The 20,988-nt window shown below is 47.9% G+C and overlaps 1 protein-coding gene and 1 non-coding gene across 2 annotated transcripts in view; one reads left to right on the top strand and one right to left on the bottom strand.

The window, feature by feature from the left end:
* NAV2 (neuron navigator 2) overlaps positions 1-20,988 on the top strand; it is an 856,213-nt gene that overhangs the window by 340,065 nt on the left and 495,160 nt on the right. The window lies entirely within an intron of this gene.
* Positions 15,924-16,057, bottom strand: LOC113625255 (small nucleolar RNA SNORA1). Its single transcript, XR_003434594.1, has one exon. It is a non-coding gene; the product is annotated as a small nucleolar RNA SNORA1 (small nucleolar RNA).

Here is a 20,988-nt window from a genome sequence, read left to right as displayed (position 1 = left end):
CCAGTGAAACGCTTCTTTCTGTGACCCCACAACACAGAGCTTGGCTCACCTTAGGCCTCGGTAAGTGGGTGTTTGCTGTGAACTTGAAGGCAAGGAGTCAGGCTCACTTTACCCAAGGATGCACAGGGCTACCTCTCCCCTCTTTTCTGGAGAATGAGCTGGGTTGAGAGAACAGCCCCTAACCACCCTGGGAGACGGAGTTATGAGATGCAATGGCTCAAAGAGGTTGTCGCACTATTTGCTGCTTTATCAGAAAGGAAAGTTCGGAAGCACGGCCACAAAATCTATTCAAAGCTAAACTTTGAGATACAAAGATGACTTGGTCCTTGGATTCAACCCGGTGGCTGCTTTTACCTGGGCCTTCAGAAATCAGGGGGAAATCTGCATCCCTTTGTTCCTTCCCTTTCAGCGTTTCGTTTGTGAAATAGCTATATTGTTGAAGACAGCAGAATAAGGACAGCAGGAAAGTAGACGTGCAGATGCTGAATGACATGGATCTTGGGCTCCAGGGTTGAAGACACAGGTTCAAACCTTGCCTCTGCTCTGACCTGGCTGTGTGTCTTTGGGCTGGTGACTTACACATCCTGACCCACAGTTTTCCTCATTTCTAAGATGGGGTATTGATGACGATGGCATCTACCTCAGAGAGTGTCAGAGAGATTAAATGTAAAAAAACACTTCACACAAAACTCTTTAGGATAAAACAAAGGGTAAATCTTCATGACCTTGGATTTGGCCGTGGACTGTTAGATGTGAGACCAAAAGCATACGCGAGAAAAGAAAAACAGGTAAATTGGACTTCATCAGAATTAAAACTTTCGTAGTCAAATGACAACCCTGTAGAATGGAAAGAATGTTTACAAATCTTATATCTGGCAAGGGTCTAATATACAAAAATATATAAAGAAATTCAACAGAATACATAAAGAGCACAACAATGAGAAGATAAATAACCCAGTTAAAAAGTGGGCAAAGGACTTGAATAGACATTTCTCCAGAGAAGATCTACAAATAGTCAACAAACACATGAAAAGATGCTCAGGATCGTTAATCGTTAGGAAACCACGAGATGCCATTCACACACACTAGGATGGCTATATTTTAAAAATGGAAAACCACAAGTGTCGGTAAGGATGTGAAGAAATTGGAACCCTCATGCCGCGCTGGTAGGAAGGTAAAATTGTGCAGTGCTGTGGGTGACAATTTGACAGTTCCTCAACAAGTTAATCATAGAATTACCATCTGATACAGCAATTTCACTGCTGGGTGTATACCCAAAAGAACTGCAAATAAGTGTTCCAAAAAAAACTCGTGCATGGATGTTCGTAACGGCGCTATTCACAATAACCAAAAGGTGGAAACAACCCAATGTCCATCAACAGATGAATGGATAAACAAAATGTGTTCTCTCCATACAGAGGAATATGATTCAGCCATAAGGAGGAGTGAAGTACTGATAAACGCTACATGGACGAACCGTGAAAACATGTTAAGTGAAAGAAGCCAGATACAAAAGATGATATACTGTTCGATGCCATTTATATTAAATATGCAGAACAGACAAATCCATGAGAGACGGGAAGCAGATTAGTGGTTGCGGGGGGCTGGGGGAGGGGAGGATGGGAGTGACTCCTTAATGGGTACGAGGTTTCCTTTTGGGGTGATGAAACTATTTTAGAACTAGATAGAAGTGATGGTTGTACAATACTGAGAATGTAGTGTCACTGAATTGTACCTTTTAAAATGGTTAATTTTTTTGTTATGTGAATTTTACCTCTTAAAAAAAAAAACAGGGCTTCCCTGGTGGCGCAGTGGTTGAGAGTCTGCCTGCCGATGCAGGGGACGCAGGTTCGTGCCCCGGTCCGGGAAGATCCCACATGCCACGGAGCGGCTGGGCCTGTGAGCCATGGCCGCTGAGCCTGCGCGTCCGGAGCCTGTGCTCCGCAATGGGAGAGGCCACAGCAGTGAGAGGCCCGCGTACCACAAAAACAACAATAACAGCAACAAAAAAAAAACCCCACATAATTCAGAGAAGACAGTCAGTAAATGGTGCCTTTAGCATCACTTATCATTAATATGTCCGCTTCCCCCTGGACATCAGCTTTCCCCAAAGGCTAAGTGATAAGATGTGTTAGGAAGCTATAAGGCAGGAAGTGCAGAGACGGAGGACAAGGACAAGATGGGGGACAGTCACAGGTGTGGCCCTTCCCGACCCTTCGAGCACTCAGTGCATTAGGGTCACCCTATGGCGAGCACTCTGGTGGTGAGACCACAGGGGTGACACTGGCAGACACAAGGCAATCAGATGGGGCAGACGTTCCTTTGGTCCAGAGCACGGACTTGGTGCTGTGGCTGTTCCTCCCGCTGCCCAGCAACACGGCCAGCTCTCCCAGGCTGCTGCCTTCTGTGTATCAGTTGTAAACTCCTAACAATGCTCTATGGCTTAGGTCAGGGCCTATGTCTCTGAACCCTATGATCATGGACTGGAAGAGACCCTAGAGCCTTCTATCCCTTCTTTTTTTTTTTTTTTCGGTACACAGGCCTCTCACTCTCACTGCTGTGGCCCCTCCCGTTGTGGAGCACAGGCTCCGGACGCGCGGGCTCAGTGGCCATGGCCCACGGGCCCAGCCGCTCCGCGGCATGTGGGATCTTCCCGGACCGGGGCATGAACCCATGTCCCCTGCATCGGCAGGCGGACTCCCAACCACTGCGCCACCAGGGAAGCCCCTTCCATCCCTTCTTATTTTGCAGACGGAGAAACTGAGGCTTGAGGATGTGGCGCCAGCTTGCTCCGCTCTGCAATGGAGACTGGAGTTTTGAGTCATCCCTTTGCTGTAGTAGAGTCCGTCTGCAACATGTTTTTTCTTTAAGATTTTTTATCTTTGACAAAAGAAATGAGCCGTGTCAAAAGATTAAACGGGCAGCTCTGCAGTGTTCATTTGGGGGAAGCAGCATGGCTCACAGGAAAGAGAGGGAAAGCTTGGATGGCCCAGGGCAATCCCTTCATGCTAATAGCAACAACCACTTGCAGGTTTTGAGGTAGTTAGCATGATGGTCAGAGCATAGATGGCAGAGCCAGGCTGCGTGCACTTGAACCCCAGCCTACTTAAAAGCTGTGTGAGTTTGGTTAAAGGTTTAAACTCTCTGTGCCTCAGTGTACTCATCTGCAAAATGGGAATAGTAACAGTGCACATCAGAGCTTCCAGAACTGTGCCTGGTGCCTGGTAGGCGCTTAAGAAATGACAGTGATTATAATTCTTATTGCTGATATTAATTAGTATCATCACCTAGGGAAACCTATATTAACATGCTGAGGCTTGCCAAAGATAAGTTCCCAGAAAGAGCAAACCATCAAACCAACAGTGGATCACATCATTCCTTTTGAAAAACTGGCCACAAATTGCATTTTTACAAAATCTGATTTTCTCATTGACTTCTTGTTTGGGAAAAGCTTTGTCTTTGAAATCTAGTGAGGACTCTGCCTTGGCGTTTTAGCTCAGGAGGCATTTGAGACCTGTCTGCTCTGCCTGGAAAGCTGTCCCCCGGACTAGGTATCCACAGGGCAGCCTTTACCACTTCCTTCACTCTCTTCCCAGAAGTCAGCTGTTCAGTGAGCCCACCTCTGGGCACCCTCTCCAGAATTCCAGTGACCCTGTCTCCCTACACTTCCTTCCTGCATTCTCAGCTTTACTTTTTCCTTCTTAGCACATTATCTGACATTTATTTCTTTATTTTGTTGATCATCCCCTCTCCTTCCCCAGCCCCCCAACTAGAAAGTAAGGGCTTTGAGGTCAGGCGTTTGGACCACTTTGTTCATTGTCTTTTCTCCAGTGTCCAGGGCATGCACGGAGCACGGACCCCACGAGTGTTTGTCGCACATGTGAGTATGCAAGTGGGAAGGAGAATTTGCAGGCTGGTTCTGAATTTAGAATTCATCCAGGACAGTCGTGCTCAGTAGAGAAAACCAATCTTTACTGAGCTCTCCCTCCGGGACAGCCCTGGGCGGTGCTTGGCATATGTCATTTCATTTCTTCTGCACGATAGCCTTATGGATAGGAAAGTTAGGGCTCAGAGAAAGGAAGAAACTTACGGGTCCCACAGTTGATGGGTGTGACAGAGCCTAAGGACCGAGTCCTCCCGTCCTGGACAGGGGGCGAAGCCTTCGCCCTGCCCTGCATCCCAGCCTGCGGAGCGGGCCTCCCTGGGTGCTTTCTGAGCTGGCTGCCCCGGAGGGCCCGAGGCCACCCTTCCTCACCTGCCCGCATGCGCCGGCGGCTCTTGGCATGTTCCCTGAGTCAGGCGGCCCAAGCAGCTTTCGGCACTCAGAGGTGGCAGGCTAATTAAGGGGTCCAGAGCTGCCGGTGGATGCACTAGGGATTGTCTGAAAAATTTGCTCAGAGCCGTGGCCTGGAACGGGGCTCCCTCCACTTCTGTCCCCAGGAGGGCGGGGTGCGGGGCAAGGCCAAGACAGCCATCATGCCTGTGAAGGGTGTTTTCTGTCAAAGGGAGATATCAGACAAGAGTTAGAAAGACCTGGGTTCTTCATCCTGGCTCTGCCACTGAATTGTGTGAAATCGAGTACGTTTCTTGAACATCCCTGAATCCCCCTGCTTATAAAATCTCAGCAGTAATCAATGCCTGCCTCCCAACCTTTGCAGGGGGATGATGGATGAGACAATAAATGTGACCTGCTGACCCCGGCTACAAAATAAATGTTATTTTATGTTTATTCATTGTGGGCTACAGTCTCCTCATCTGTAAAATGAGAGGTTTCCTTCAGTAGACATGGCCTGGCACATAGTAGGGGCGGAATAAAGGTTAGTCCCCTCCCTCTTCCCCTTCCCTTCCTTCAGCCTCAAGTACCAGGCCTCTGTTGTCCCTGCGGATGCAACACCCCAGGCCCTGCCCTGGATGTTTTCCAAAGGCTCGTGGTTAATGAGCCAGCTTCCCAGAGCAGAAGGGCTGGGGGCGGGGTTTCATTTTGGAGCTATTGTGTTAGAAGCCCCATTCCTCCCTCCCTTCCTTTCTTTTATCCAATTCATTTTTATTGAGTACCTACTATGTGTCAGGTACTGTGCTAGGCACAGTGACCAGAGCTGTGAGTGAGACAAGATCGCTGCTATCATGGAACTTAAGTCTGGTTGGAGTCAGGTGGGGAGAAAGAAAATAAACACGTATCAAAGAAAAGAAAAGAAACCCTATGAAAGCAGAAAATATAATCATATAGTGGGAGGTGATGGAGGGGAGTAGTAATGCTATGTGAAATGGGGAGCCAGGAAAAGTATCATTAAGGAAGCAGTATTTGAACCAAGACTTGAAGTATCAGGATAGGCCAACCATGTTCAACATTGGGAGAAGGGGTTTCAGCCTGCAGGAACAGCACATGCAAAGCCCTGGGGTGAGATTGAACTTAACTAGTGCCCCCACACTTTATAGCAGGAACACTGGGCCCCCAAAATGAAGCCACAGCTCTTCTCCTCCAGCCCAGACAAGGCAAGCAGGCTTTGTCTTCAACAGTTGGCTACCCTTAAGATCCTGGCTGCTCCCAGGATATCCTTTCAGCAATTCATTTGCTGCAGCTGGCAGAGGTTAATCACGTCCGTGGTCCTCAGGACCCAAGCCAAAGCCTGCCCTTTTCACAGATGCTGGTTTAAATTAGAGGGCTTGTTTGCTGAAGACTAGATTGGGCAGATTCCAAACTGGTCCTATTTCTGAGCCCTCCTGATGGGCAGGTGAAAGAATGCTAGGCTAGGCTGGCATCTAGTAGAGGTGCGAGATGCCTGGTCCTGCCAGTCTAGAGAGAGGCAAGTCAGACCCCATCAGCTCTCCTCCTCAACGTGTCTGGGCTCCCTGCCGCAGCCAGAATGCCACCCAGACCTGCTTGTCTCCCATGGGAGGTGCTCCACATTTGGTCCCCGCCTTGCACTCATCTCTCCCCCTCTGAGCACTCTCCTGCCTAACTCCTGCCTTCAGCTGCCTTACCTCCCGGCCCCATGGGGGACGTTTCACTCATTCTTCCAGGCTCTGTGCAAATTCCGTCTCTTATACGAGGCCCTGGGGGAATTCTCCTCTCTTTCCTTATTCTTCTAGTTTCTCTTAAGCCTTTTAAGGCCTTGTTCATAGTGTACATTCTGTTGGGGAGTCTGAGTTCCAGCCACAGTGTGAGCTCCTTGAGGGCAGGGGGTCCTGGCAGCTACATCTCCACAGCTCCAGGGCCTGGCATGGGCTTGCCTGTCACTCATAATTCATTCATTCATTCATTCATTCAGCAGATGTTTATGGAGGGTCCACTCTGTACCAGGCTCCATGAGAGGCCAAAGGAAACAGCTGTGGGTAGCTGTGTTCCTTGCTCTAAGCCTCGTACAGGGGACGGGCCATGAAGAGATCATTGTAACAGAGGGCTGAGCAGATTGGGGTGCAGGCTCTAAAGAGGGGTGCCCCATGGAGGCTGGGGCGGTTCAGGAAGGTTTCTCGGAGGAAGCGACAACTAAAACATATGTACTGAGAACGCTGAGGCTCAGGGGAGTAAAAAGCTGGCCCAAGATCTTGCATCTGGCACGTGGCGCAGCGAGCCCTCAGATCTAGGCCTCCGTCAGCGCCCGGTGAGCACAGTCATTTGTGGAGCGGGTTCCCCTCTGTTTCCCCTCCCCCCAGGTTAGCACACTCCTTTCTGATCTGGTCTCCCAGAGTAAGGAAGAAAAGGATCAGACCCACATGGCCAGAGCCTGGGCAGCCTTGACGCATTCTGCTGCAACATCTTCTATTTTCAAGCTACTTCAACCTTTTGCTGACTCGCCAGGTCCGTGGAGTCACAGAGACTGTCAGCAGAATCTGAGGCCAGTGAACAGACTTCCCCACACAGGGTATGGGAGGACAGCTTTCTTCTTATTCACTGTTGCTTTTTTTTCCCACCTATTTAGAAAATAATGCCTACTAATTGTAGCAAGTCTGGGGAGAAAATACAAATCACCCAATTCCACTACCCAGAAAAAAAACATTGTTAACATTTTGGTGTATTGAGATAGTTATTTTGGGATACTTTTCAGAAATTGCTGTAATATATAATTACTGCTTATTAATTTATGCAAATACACGAATATGATTAACTTGTATATATTTAGCTTGTTGTAAAGACTTGCAAACTCTAGTGCTTGGAAACCTCAAAGAAAGAGAGGAGAGGGAAAGGACTCGCTTTTATTGAGAACCTACTATGTGCCTGGCTGTAATTAAACACTTCGTATTGATAATGCAAGAACCAAACTTACGTGATAAAACAAACGTTATCTCAGTTATCTTGATGATGACCCCATCAGCTGGTTATTGTTCTCATTTCCGTTTTTCAGATTTAAAAAAAAAATGAGGCAGGGCTTCCCTGGTGGCGCAGTGGTTGGGGGTCTGCCTGCCAATGAGGGGGACACGGGTTCGTGCCCCTGTCCGGGAAGATCCCACATGCAGCGGAGTGGCTGGGCCCGTGAGCCATGGCCGCTGAGCCTGCACGTCCGGAGCCTGTGCTCCGCAGCGGGAGAGGCCACAACAGTGAGAGGTCCGCGTACCGCAAAAAAAAAAAAAAAAAAAAAAAAAAAAATGAGGCAAGGCCAGTAAATCACGTAACCAACGGCACAGAGCTAGGATGCAGCGGGTGGCCTTGGGATTAAACTCCTGGTCTGTCCTGCTCTCCAAGTGCATGTTCCTTCCACCTCATCATGTGGTTTCAGTGGCCTTATCTGAGGCCTCAGAGAGAAGCATTCATGTTGCCCTTGGAGATGACCAAGCAGAGATGGCCAATGGCCATCCACTGGGTGCTAACATCATATCCTTATCAAGCCCTCTGATAGGTCCAGCTCTGCGTGAGCTGCTGGGACTACTCACAAGGAGCAGACCTATCCCTGTTTTCAGGATGCTTTCCAGGTCTCTGCAAGACCTCAGGGGAGGGAAAAGGCTTCGGAATATCAGCCATGGGAATGAAGAGAAAAGGATGGCTTTCAGAAACTTTTCAGATATATCCTTCCACAGTGTGGTGGCCAATGCAAAAGCTGAAGAGGGCAGAATTCAGATGTCTGCTCATCAAGGAACAGAGCCTGTGCTGCCTGAGTCATTGTTTTAACATCAAAATACTTCTCCCAGACGAAGCCTTGGATGGGAGAGCCACGTGCAAACAGAATAAAAATGGAGGTGTTTTGGCAAACATCATGGTCGGGGTCCCAGATCTCTGCCTCTTGGGATGCCCCACGACTTCCCTGTGGGCTCTGGAGACCCTGCCCCATCCTCAGGGTTCCTCTCCCTCCACTCCTTCCACCATTTAGCTGCACATGCTGGTATAACCATACCTCTAAACCAGTTGGTGACTGTCCACTGCCCCGAGCCCTCTCTGTGTCCCCCGCCTAACATCCTCCAACCGTCCAGCCCCTGCCACACCCCCCTGGCCTTCCAATAGTCCAGCAACTAACAGGAAGGGCCCGGCTCACAGAAGGGCTCTGGAACCCTGTTCTCCAGCGCCATGACCAGCACATGTTAACTGTTTGGTCCCTGCCATACCAATTATTAAATGGGTTGAGTATCACCAGTCCCTGCATCTTTCACACCAGCCATTCCCAACTAGGGACATTTTTCTCACAAACATCATGTTGTTCGTTCTTTCTTGTGGGAACGCCTTCCTCTCCTCCCTGTCTGCCTGGTCAGCTCCTACACATCCTTTAAGACCTGCCTCTGTCACTTCCTTCATGAGGTTGTTCCCTCTCTCTCCAGGGAGCATTCATGGTTCCCTCTTAAACCTAACTCTGTTATGGTCCTTTTCGTGCTGAATGGCAGATACCTGTTTACCTACTTGTTTTCCCCGCCAGGCTGTGTATTTCCCGAAGGCAGACTGAGCTCAAATCCCTCCCTCTCCAATATGTAGCCAGTAGTAGACATGCAGTCGGGTGGGATAAATGTCTCTGTGGCCCAGCAAAGGCATTCTGGGGCCTTTCAATTCAGTTGCTTCAGGACGAACAGTGCTGGTTCTATATTTCTAAGGAGAGCTCTTCCTTCCCTGCCGTGTTCTCTATGGAATTAAAGTATTTTAGAGCAGGGCTTTGTCTAACTCATCAAGGCATTCCCCAGTTCCCAGGACAGCACCTGGCACACAGAATGCCCTCCATCCATGTTTGCAGAAGGCTGAATGCCCTGAATAATGCTGCTTTGGTAAATATTATGCGTGTATTATCACCACAACCCTGTGATGTGGGTCTAACATTATACTTAGTTATCACGTGAGGATATCACATGAGGCTCAGAGATGTTAAGTGGCTTGTCCAAGGTCATGGTTAGTAACTGGCGGAGCTGAGACTTGAACTCCAAAAGCCAGGTTCTGGTTAGCCTCCACCCTGCCCTCTGCTTGCTTCCTTCATGGGGCTGCGCTTCTGATACCCATCCTCAGATATCCATCCTCTGGGAAGAAACTTGCTGGCTCTGCCTCCTTCACTGCCTTGAGGCCAGGTGCCATAGCGCGGGATGGGGGCCCCTGAGTGAGAGGGAAGATTGGCCACTTGGGCCTAGCCGTCCATGCAGCCGTCCTGGCCTCTGGGCTCTGTCCCAGATAATTCTGGGTCCCCCCACCTGTCACAGTCAGCCCCCTTGTCCCTCCGTGTCCTTCACCCCCTATCTTTTTCACAGCTCTATTTCCCCTCTTGTCAACAGATCGCTCGACAAAATGTTTTCCATCATTGCTGGCTAATTTTAGCCCTTTATCGGAGTTATTTCCTTTGGTAAATAGCTTCCTGGCACGGGGTGGGCAGCCGAGTTCAGGCGCCAGCGAGCACGGCGCGGGCAGGAGGTGTGCAGTGGGTGGGCATCGGGGAGAGAGAGAATTCAGCGACGTGGGCCAGGCCCGGCCTTTGGGGAGTGCTTTCTGCTCTGATGGCAGGCGGCGGCAGCAGCAAGATGCTCGTTCAGTCCCCATTTCAACTTGATCAAACCATTCTCTGAGAAGGCGGCGTGTGCCGTGTGCCGAGGGGCTCGGAAGCAGACAGTCAGCGGTAGGCACCCAAAATAGCCTCAAAATCAGCAGCATTTTGTTTTGCTCCCGGCTTTTCATGCGTGCGAGGGGAGGAAAGAAAGGATCCAGAGTATTTTCGGCGTCCAAACACACATCTCTTTTACAATAAGACAAATGACTCGTATTCATGCTATCAAATCCGGCAGCGTCCTCTCCCCGCCAACCACCCCTTCTCCCAGGACCTCGCCAACATTTCCTTTTGTGGCTGTGGGAGAAGAAAATAGCAGCTCACGCCGTGTCCGGTGCCGCGTGCCTCTGCTTCCTCCAGCTCTGCCTGCGAGCTTGGCTTTTACAAGCTGGGATTTTAATAAATTAACGCCACGCGTGCTGCTGCAGCTGCCTTAACGGCTTTCCAGAAGGTGTTGCGAGAGCCAGGCTCTGCTGGAGAGAAATGAGCCAGTGATTTGCTAGGGGAAGCCTCTTGGCCCCAGGCAGAGTTTAAGCCAGGCGTTTGCAGAAGCCCCGGACTGCTCTCTGAGGGCTGCCCGCTGTCCCTGCGCCTCTAACAGGGCTGCAGGACCAGCCTCAGTTCCTGGAGGAGGTTCCCTGATGGCCAGGGAGGCAGCATGTGCTGGGGGGAGCCCCGAGGGGAGAACAGGAGACCTGGACCCTGGTGCTAGCCTGGCTCTGACTCACAGAGTGGCCTTGTCCAAGCTGCCAACCCCCTTGGGACCAGTTCCTGGGGGAAAAAACCCTCAGGGAAGGGCGGTCCGTCTCCTTTGTAGCACTTACCCAATGAGAATCTAACACTTGTGGAATCGTTTGACCATCTCGATCAGGGGGTCTGCACACTTAGGCCCATGGGCCAAATCTGGTCACATGCATCCGTTTATATCTTCAGCTGCTTTCACACTGCAATGGCGGAACTGGGTAGTTGCCATGCAGGGATTAGATGGACCCCAAAGCCTAACATATTTAAGCTCTGGCTCTTTACTGGAAAAGTTCATCAACACCTGGTCTAGATGGTAAGTCCCACGAGAGCAGAAACTGTGTCCCCTTTGAGAGGTTTAGGGACGTCCTCAAGGTTACTCAGCTAGTAAGTGGCCTAAAAGTAGATGTGCCTGTGGAAGGCTCAACATCCGAGACTGTCAGAGAAGTTACCAATTACATGTGCACAAGTAGAGGTGGGATGTGACAAAAAAGAAATCCGTCCCCAGAATAAAAGTCTTACGATGCATGGCGGGGTGAGGTCAGGGTCTGGGATAAGGCTTCTGAGCAGGGACTTCGCTCAGGCAGACTCACCACCATTTTCTAACTGCGTGGCCTCGGGCAAGTATGTACCATACGTCTCTGAGCCTCAGTTGCCTCAGCTGTAAAATGGGTATAACAATCCTTATTTTGCAGGACTGTTCTGAGGATTTATCATGATAATCTAAGCAAAACGCCAGCACAGTGCCTGGAAGATATTGGGAGCTCTGTCCAGGGCTGGTTCCCCTCACTGGTCATGCTTTTCCCCTGACAGAGACAGAGTAAGGGCCCTGGGATCATGAGTGGTAACAGAATGTAGAGGATGAGGTATTTTAGAATCACTGGACCTGCATTCAGATATCGGCCTCACTTTCCTCATCTGGAATATGGAGGAAAATAGAGCCTTCCTTGCAGGGGAGTAATAAAGATTGAATGTAATCATGTGCGCTATGTATTTAGATCCCTCGAAAATAGTAGATAATAAGCGCTTAGTTGCTACCCCCTCCCAGATGAGCTGGCTTAAGCAGATTCTCGTTTCTCCCGAGCTGTCACAGGAAGGAGTAGCTTTGGGCGTCTCTAGGCCCCTCGTGGACCACACCCTGGGGGTAAAAGGCTCTGAGAAGTCTTCTGTCCTGTCTCACTGAAGTGGAAATTTCCATAAAACCCAGAGGCGCAGCGCGCCCAATCAGCTCAGCTACACTCCTGGCACGGGGGCCAACCAGCGACTCTGAAAATGTGTGTTTTCCTGGATAAAACCTCTAATTGGACAATTGTAGGTCTTCTGGCTTTATGTCGACTTTATGACTTTGAAAGCTCTTAAGCTGGGGTGAGGAAAAATTTATGAATGGGATTTCTCTATTTCTGTAGCACTCTGACTCATGCTGTTGAGCCAACCAGGGGGCTGGGCTTCCATTACTTGCTAATTTCTCTTTACCAGGTGGTCCTTATTCTGCCCGCTCCCTCACTGAGCCACAGCCCCAGTGACTAGAACCGAGGTAAAGGGTTTCTGGCTGCTTAAAAAATTGTCCTGTACCCAGATCGACTTCCCAGATAAAGGAATATGGTGCTTGGGAATTTCTCAGGGAAGCTTTACAGTTTTCTCTCAAATTTTGAAAGCTTGTTTTACCAGGGTTTTTAAGTCCTTCTCATAGAAAACTCTCACAATCTGAGTTAAAGCGCATCTGGCTTAGAGGAAAGGCTGATTCCTGGCTGATAAACATTTCCTTTGGGTCCCTACATCCAAGACTCTTTTGACAGTAGGCAACAGAGCTACAAAGACGTGTCTGGACCGGTGCAGCAATGAGACTGACTTCACATAAAAATTGTGTTAGTTAGGGTAATGTAATCTTCTATAACAAAAAGACCCCCAAATGTATAAAGGCTCAACACAATAGAAATGTACTTCTTGTTCACATAATAGTCTGAGGTTGACATTTCTGGTCAGTGGGTGGCTCTCCTCCATCCAGTTATTCAGGAACCCAGGCTCCTTCCATCCTATGGCTTCACCATCCTGCATCTAGTCAAAGGAAGGTACAAAAGAACGTGGAGAAGGCTCACCAGCTTCACAAAAGCCTCAGCCTGGAAATGGCTCTCATCACCTCTTACATTTCATCAGTGAGGTCACATGGCCACACCTAGATGTAAATGGAGCTGGGAGCTGTTGTTGCTTTCTGGGAAATTCCTCCACATGGAAGGAATATACCATAGAAAGAAAAGCATGAATTTTAGGGACAGTTAGCAATATTTGCTACAGAAAGGAAACTATACTAAAATGGAGTCCATACAGAATTAAATACAGCTAGGGTGCCCTTGGATGTGGCATCTGGCTGACAATATCACTATCTTTGTCTGAATCCCTAGCTCTTAGAGCAGTGCCACGCATATAGTAGGTGCTCAGTAAAGCTGGTGAAAGGGTCCTAATCTAATATGACTCTGGCATCCTTATAAAAAGAGGAAATTAGGTCACAGATACACGCACAGAGGAAAGACCATGTGAAGACACAGGGAGAAGATGGAGAGAGGCCTCAGAAGAAACGAACCCTACTGACACCTTGATCTTGGACTTCTACCTTCTAGAATTGTGAGGAAATTAATTTCTGTTGCTTAAGCCACCCAGTGAATGGTAGTACTTTGTTATGGCAGAAAACTAACACAGGGGGAAATGAAGTCTGCTGTTCTCGCCCGTGTTTCTCTCCAGGGCATAGGCCATTAGGTAGCTGCGTGAACTCGGGTAGTGGGTAAAAACGGCAGGAGGCTCTCCTGGGCCTCCAGGGTACCCTGGAGCCTACAGCCCCGCAGGCGTCCCATGATGACCTGGGCACAAAGGGGGCCTTCCAGTCCATGAACACCATGACCACCACCACCCAGCCCCTCCTCTGTGCCTCCCTGTGTTGGCTGCTGGCAGTCCTGAGACTCCTGGATCATGGCCTCCAACCCAGGTGAGCTCAGTCCAGAGGGAGCCATAAGGCCTGTATTTCCTGGATCCTAAGACGACATCAATTACAAAACACTATCCATTCAATAACAGGGTTCCAGGAGGCAAGAAGGACTCTGACTCAGAAGCGCGGATTGTAAGAACTACCCTGATTTTAGTCAAGGGGAAATGGGACCACCTGCATGTCTTTGAATCAGGGAAGTGAAATCAATGGTTCTAGCACAGGGGTGTGTGCTGTGACAGGGAGGGTGCTGGGAGAGAGTGAGTGATTCTGCCTTGTGGGGGAGGTCAGGACCCTAGAGGACACATGTGAGGAGGAAAATGCCAGGCCAACGAGGCAGGAAGGGTATTCCCAGCAGAGGGAACGGCATGGACAAAAGAATAAGGTATAGACATAGCTGCAGTAGCAAGGATATGTGTAGAGGAGCAAACGGAGGTGAGACAGGGCAGACAGACAGAGTGCAGACTGTGAAGGGCCTGGGATGCTGTGCCCAAGGTCCTCAACTGCATCTAGAGCAGAGGGTGGGAAATGAGGCCACAGGCCAGGAGAGCGCCCCAGGCCCATTCAGAACAGGGGGCTCCGAAGCAGATCTGTTATCACAGCTCCATCTCCTTCAGAGGCTCCCCTCATGAGAGCACAGATGCTTGGTAACCAAGGGATGGTCTATTTAAAGCCACTTGTGAGTCGGTTCTAGGAAGTATACTGCAGGATGGAGAGGGAGGGAGGGAAGGAGGAAGAAGGCCCTGAGGGGGAATGGTCTGCCCTGAGCCCACTGTGAGGTCTGGGGCAAGTCCCTGCCTCTCCCTGGGCCTCAGCTTCCAGCACCCACCAAGATGCAGCTGCATGGGTTCAAAGCCAGGCTCCATCTCTTACGGTATGTGTGCTTTGGTCAAATTACTTAACCTCTGGGCCTAAGTTTTCTCCTATGTGAGGGGGCTAATAATGGTACCTACCTCTTAAAGGCGCTATGAGGATTAAATGAGATAATGGACATAAAGCCCCTTTAACAGTGTCTGACACACGCAAAACACTCAAAATCAGCTACTGTAGAATATGATGAGGTGATCATGACGGACTAGCTTTGGAGGTTTTAAACCTTCCACAGTGTTTTTTGCCAGCGTATTTGGAACTGCAATGTGTAAGAAAGGTTACGTTGACCTCTTCTGCCTGATGCAGGTGGAGACCCCGAGACCAGGCCCTCAGCATCCCCCTTCCACAGGGCTGTCTCCCAGCACCCCGTCCCCCCAGGGCACCTCTGCAGAACTCTTAGGCTCCAGAAACACCAGGTTGAAAGCGATTGTCCCAGAAGATTGCTGAGGTCTCTCAGCTGCTCTTTTTTTTTTTTTAATTTTATTGAAGTAGAGTTGATTTACAATATTGTGTTAATTTCTTCTCTCAGCTGTTCTTTTTAATCTAATTCTTATTTCTGAAACCTGAGTATACATCTGGAATAGCTATCCTTTACAGCTCAAAATCCATTTTCCAAAATCATCAGCTGCGCCAGGCCTCAGGGACAGTCTGGGAAAGGCAAACCAAAATGGACACGGAGAGGTGAGGAAGTTATTTGAACAAAAATCCTGACTGCAAAGACCCACAGACAATGAAGTACCACCTCCGCATTCTTTTTAAGCCAGTAAATTTTTAGTTAAGGAATTTCACACACTGATTCATTCCGCTGCCTATCAAGGTTACTTTAGTTCCTCCAAAACTTGAGTCAAACTTATCTTCAAGATAGGCATTTTTTGGGCTTCCCTGGTGGCGCAGTGGTTGAGAGTCCGCCTGCCGATGCAGGGGACGCGGGTTCGTGCCCCGGTCCGGGAAGATCCCACATGCCGCGGAGCGGCTGGGCCCGTGAGCCATGGCCGCTGAGCCTGCGCGTCTGGAGCCTGTGCTCCATGACGGGAGAGGCCACAACAGTGAGAGGCCCGCGTACCGCAAAAAAAAAAAAAAAAAAAAAAAGATAGGCATTTTTAAAAGATCCCATACTTCATCCACAGTTGTTCTGTCCGTCAGCCTGGTCGCAATTTTCTTAGTTGGGTTTCTTTTATCTCCACTTGAATAAGGACATACTGATGACGTACTTCAAAAAGTTTCCCACCTAGAATCTTTGGGATCTAGTTTTTCAAATAATTCACTTTGGGGCTCTAGCAGTTGAACTGCAAGAAGTACATTGCTATTTTGGCTAATGATCTAAAATGCATTGTTCCTTAACACATTTCTCGTATTGCAGTTGTGGTACATCCAGTTTTCACTCATGACCTTAGCAAAAAGGTTAACAGTCTCATTATCACCATTTCAATAAATTTACTGTGATGTAAGCAGAACTTGTGTCTCAGTTTAGTCCCATTAACAATTTCTGAACAATATGACCCACAGTGCCCTTCTCATTAAGAATGAGGCTTTACCTCCACATTTTTTTATTGAGGTCTAGTTGATTTACAATATTATATAAGATTCAGGTGTACAACATAGTAATTCATAATTTTGGAAGGTTATACTCCATTTATAGTCATTATAAAATATCGGCTATATTCCTTGTGTTGTACAATATTTCCTTGTAGCTTATTTATTTTATACATAGTATTTGTACCTCTTATCTCCTACCCCTAGCTTTCCCCTCCTCCCTTCCCTCTCCCCACTGGTAATCACTGTTCCCTACATCTGTGAGTCTGTTTCTTTTTTTGTTATAGTCGCTAGTTTGTTGTATTTTTTAGATAAGTGTTATCATACAGTATTTGTCTTCCTCTGTCTGACTTATTTCACTTAACATAATATCTTCCAAGTCCATCCATTTGTTGCAAATGGCAAAATTTCATTCTTTTTCGTGGCTGAGTAGTATTCCATTGTATGTATGTACCACATCTTCTTTATCCATTTATCTGTTGATGGACACTTAGTTTTCTTCCATATCTTGGCTATTGTAAATAATGCTGCTATGAACATTGAGGTTCATGTATCTTTCTGAATTAGTGTTTTTGTTTTCTTTGGATATATACCCAGGAGTGGAATTGCTGGATCACATGGTAGTTTCCATTTTTTGAGGAACCTTCATATTGTTTTCCACAATGGCTTTAGGAACATATTTTTTAAAGATAAGTCATGCAGATGTGACCATCTCCACCGATCACAGTCCAGGGTAGTTTCTCATCCCTTTGCCTCTAGATGGTCGGCACTGCCATTGCCCTGTGTGAGGTGTCCTATGGTTGTCTCTTCTCCACTGTGGGACTGCATCTTGTTCTTTCACCTCTGATCCTAGCACAGGGTCTTTTTTAAGCTGGCACCCAATAAATAGATATTGGATTGATCGAATGGAATTGAATATGGAACCTCCACACGGTCAACTCCAAGCTGCATTCAACAATGACCCAGAAAGACCTGGATCCTGACTGCACAGTGGTCATTGATGGGGTGGGAAGATTACTAAATACAGGTGTGATAGGGCTCATGACTTATTATTGAGAGATAAAATTCCAAAGCCCGCAAGGGGCAGGGGTTTGCCTTTAGGATCCACTAGGGCTGGTCTTGGGAGGACCCTGGAAAACGTCACCTTGAGATCCTGAAACAGAAGGTCTCCTTGTTTCCTGGGACTCCAGAACCCACTGCAGAGCTCTACCCGGCTTTTTCAGCATAAATAGAAGCCTGGTGCCTTGTCGTGCACTGTTTTCACAGCACATGCATTCTAGACATTGGCCTTTAGGCTTCCATGGCAGACTCCAGTCTGCAGGCCACAGTGAGCAAAAGCTGGGAGAACAAGCCCAATCCCCACCCTATTCTCACCGACTGCCCTCTGCATTTCCTTCCTTCTGCCTCTGCCTCTGGTCACATGCCAGCTGCTTCAGCCACCTTGAGCTTGTCACTGTTCTCCAAGCTCTCCCACCCCTTAGCCATCAGGTTCTCTCTACCTCTACCTCTACCTCTCTGTCCTTTCCTGCACCAGTACCCCCTTTTATACCTACTGAGCTCCTACTCATTCTTCAAAGCAATCCCAAATGCCACCTCTTCTAGGAAGCCTTCCTAAATCTCCCCAGCTGGAATGTTTAACTTTTCCTTCTCCCATCCTTCCATAGAACTTATACAGAATGTATGGTATTCTGCTTGGGTTTAAGTTATATCTCTTACTTCCGTTACTATGTTATAAACTCAGTGACGGCAAAGATTTTTATTTTACTGGGGATTCGCATATATGTGGGAAGTCCATGGATTTGAACTTCAATTCCTAGGTCTTTATGGATATGTAAATTTAGACAAGTTACCTAATGTGTCTGAGTCTTGGTATTCCAGTCTGTAGAATGGAGGTAAAAAACCCTTTTTTCATAAGCTTATTGTGAACATTAAATAAGATGAAGTAATAACGAAAATGAAATAATAATAATGAGGCTAATATTAAGTGTTCACTTAGGCACTGATCCAAACTCTTTACAAGATCATGCAAAACGTTTTTTTTTTAATTTTAGAAATAATTATAGATTTGCAAGAAATTGCAAAATAGTGTGGAGAGATCCTTTGTGAGGGCACCCAGTTTTCTCCAGTGGTTAAATCTTACACGATTATAGTACAGTATCAAAACAGGAAACTGACAATGGCATGATGGTGTGGGAGTACAGTTCTGTGTCCACTTGTGTAGATTTGTGTAACCACCACCACAATCAAGACACGTATCTATTCTATCTCCACAAAAATCTCCCTTATGCTAGTTCTCTATAGAGCCACCCTTCTCCCTTCTACCAGTAAGCCAGTAAGGGTGGCTTACTTTTTGCCAGCCACGCTTCTCCCTTCTGCTGTGCTTAACTCCTGGCAACCATCACTGTGCTTTACATCCGCATACTTTTGTCATTTCAACAACGTTATCTGAATGGAATGACACAGTATGTGACCTTGCAAGATTGACTTTTTTCACTCAGCATAATCCGTCCAAGTTGTTTTATGCATCAGTAGTTCATTCCTTTATTGTTGCTGAGTAATATTCCATGGTGTGGATGTACCATGGTCTAGCCATCGAAGGACATCTGGGTTGTTTCTAGTTCGGGGCTATTACAAATAAAACTGCTACAAGCATTCATGTATAGGTTTTTATGTGAATCTAAGAATTCATTTCTCTGAGATAAATGCCCAGGAGTGTAATTGTTGGGTTATATGATAAGTGTATGTTTGGTTTTTTAAGAAAGAGTCAACTGTTTTGCAGAGCGGCTTGTACCATTTTACATTCCCGTCAGTAATGTATGGGTGATTCCATTTCTCCACATCTTGGCCAGCATTTGGTGTTGTCGCTATTTTTTCTTAAATCTTAGGTCTTCTAATAGGTATGGTGTGACATCTCACCATGGTCTTACTTGCATTTCCCCAGGAGTGAGTGACGTTGAGCATCTTTTCACATGCCTATTTGCCAACCGAATATCCTCTTCGGTAGAATGGCTCTTCACATCACTTGTTCATTTTCTAATTGGATTGTTTGGTTTTTTAATGTGGAGTTGAGAGTCCTTGGTCAGATATGTGCTTTGCACAAGTAGCTCAGTTAATCCTCATAACGACCCGTGAAGAAGATACTAAGATGATCCCAATATACCAGATGAGGAAGCTGGGGCACCGTGGTCAACACACTGCCCGGCATGCGGCAGATGGGCCGTGAGCAGTCACCGTGAGCCACGCAGATGGAGCTCAGACCTTAGGCACGTACAGCTCACGGGATTTTGGTGGAAATGGTGGGGCTGCTGGAGATAAGGATGGGAAGATACTAGTTGAAGCCAGCAGTGAGTAGAGGGATTTAATGTCAGCTCATCAGCCCCGTTTAACAGGCTGAGAAGTTGAGGCACAAGCGTTGGAACACACTTCCATCTGGAAATCCCAGTAAGCCTGCTAGAATTGTCCCTTCTTTTCATCCACATCTTACCTCTCTCCTGTACCACAGGTTTGGTGAAGAGCTGCCAGTTTCCACTGCGGGGATTTTTTTTCCCTCCATGCCTACCCTTTCCAGGGCACTGGGAGGCAGCCTGATGTCATGGGAAGCACAGGGCCAGGGGTCCCAGCCTGGCAGTGAATAGTGTGGGAATTGAATGCTTTACCTCCCTGAACTTTCCATCTCCACATCTGTAAAATGGGAGTAACGACAGTAGCTAACTGGCAGCGTGGTTGTGTGGATTAAATGGAGAGCAGAGGGTGAGAACGGGGCTTTAGTAACACACATGGATTCAGAATGGAGCGCTCTCCTTTCTATCTATGTGACCTTGAACAATGTTCTTACTCTTCTAAGCCTCAGTTTCCTTATCTGGAAAATGGGGACTATCACAGTTCCTACCTTATAGGGCTGGGGTGAAGATTAAGTAAGATGACACGTGTGAAGCATTTGAACAGATCCTATCTCTAGATGAACGTGGTGAAGCACTTACTTTTTGCCAGAATCTGCTTATCTTAGGTTGAGTTCATGCAAAATAAGATGAGGCACCAGGACAAGGATACAGGTGCAAGAAGTTGACTTGGGAGGGGATCCCAGGAAGTGGAGAGAGAGAGAGGAAGGGAGACGGGGAAGGGAGTTGTTCTGTGGGCATCTGGGGCTCAGAGAGATCATGCGGGACATGCGTCAGAATTGTTGCACTGGTTTGGTGAGGGGGAGGAGGATGCAGTGTTTATCCACCATCTCCCAGTCCTCCTAGGCTGAGGGTTGATCCTGGGACATTCATTCTGCCATGCTTTTACCTGCCCTGAACTTGAACTAAGCATATTTCCACGACCAGAGAGAGACAGAGACAGAGACATCCAGGAAGGCACGTACAGGGGGCCTGAACTATCTCCAGGGGGACTTGGGTGGCTGCTGGCAGCCTCTGCTACATTGCACTAAGCACTTAAAACATTAACTCATTCAATCCCTACAACAAGTTTAAGAAAGAGCACGATTTCCATCCCCGTTACAACCCAGCTCCCAAACACTTGCAGACACGTTCAAGAAATGAAAGTTCCACAGCACGATACTAATCCTTGCTCAGCGCAATGCACCCTGAAATTTTCTGTTTTTTTTATCACGTTATTTAGAAAATGCTATTTGTCACCCACTAAACTGTTTTCATAACCCAGTAACGGGCTGCAATCTACAGTTTTGGAAAAGATGGTGCTCTAACATTTGAGTTAATAGGACAATGTTGATGACAGTGATGATGTCATAGGGCTGGCATCCGGCCTGGTGCCCAGAATGTGCCCAGAGAATGTTACTTTCCTTGCCTGCCCCTCTTGGCAAACCAGAGCCCGTGAGCAGCTGCCTCCCAGGCTTGCAGACGGAGGCCTGAGCTGGCTCAGCTCGTCGCCTGCTCTGACCCAGACCTGCCCCAGTGGGGTCTGCTTAGC

The sequence above is a fragment of the Aethalodelphis obliquidens genome, unplaced genomic scaffold (genome assembly GCF_003676395.1).
Source record: "Aethalodelphis obliquidens isolate GAN/ISIS:26980383/991018 unplaced genomic scaffold, ASM367639v1 scaffold14, whole genome shotgun sequence".
NCBI classification, from domain to species: domain Eukaryota; kingdom Metazoa; phylum Chordata; class Mammalia; order Artiodactyla; family Delphinidae; genus Aethalodelphis; species Aethalodelphis obliquidens.
This window is presented reverse-complemented; position numbering and strand designations above follow the sequence as displayed.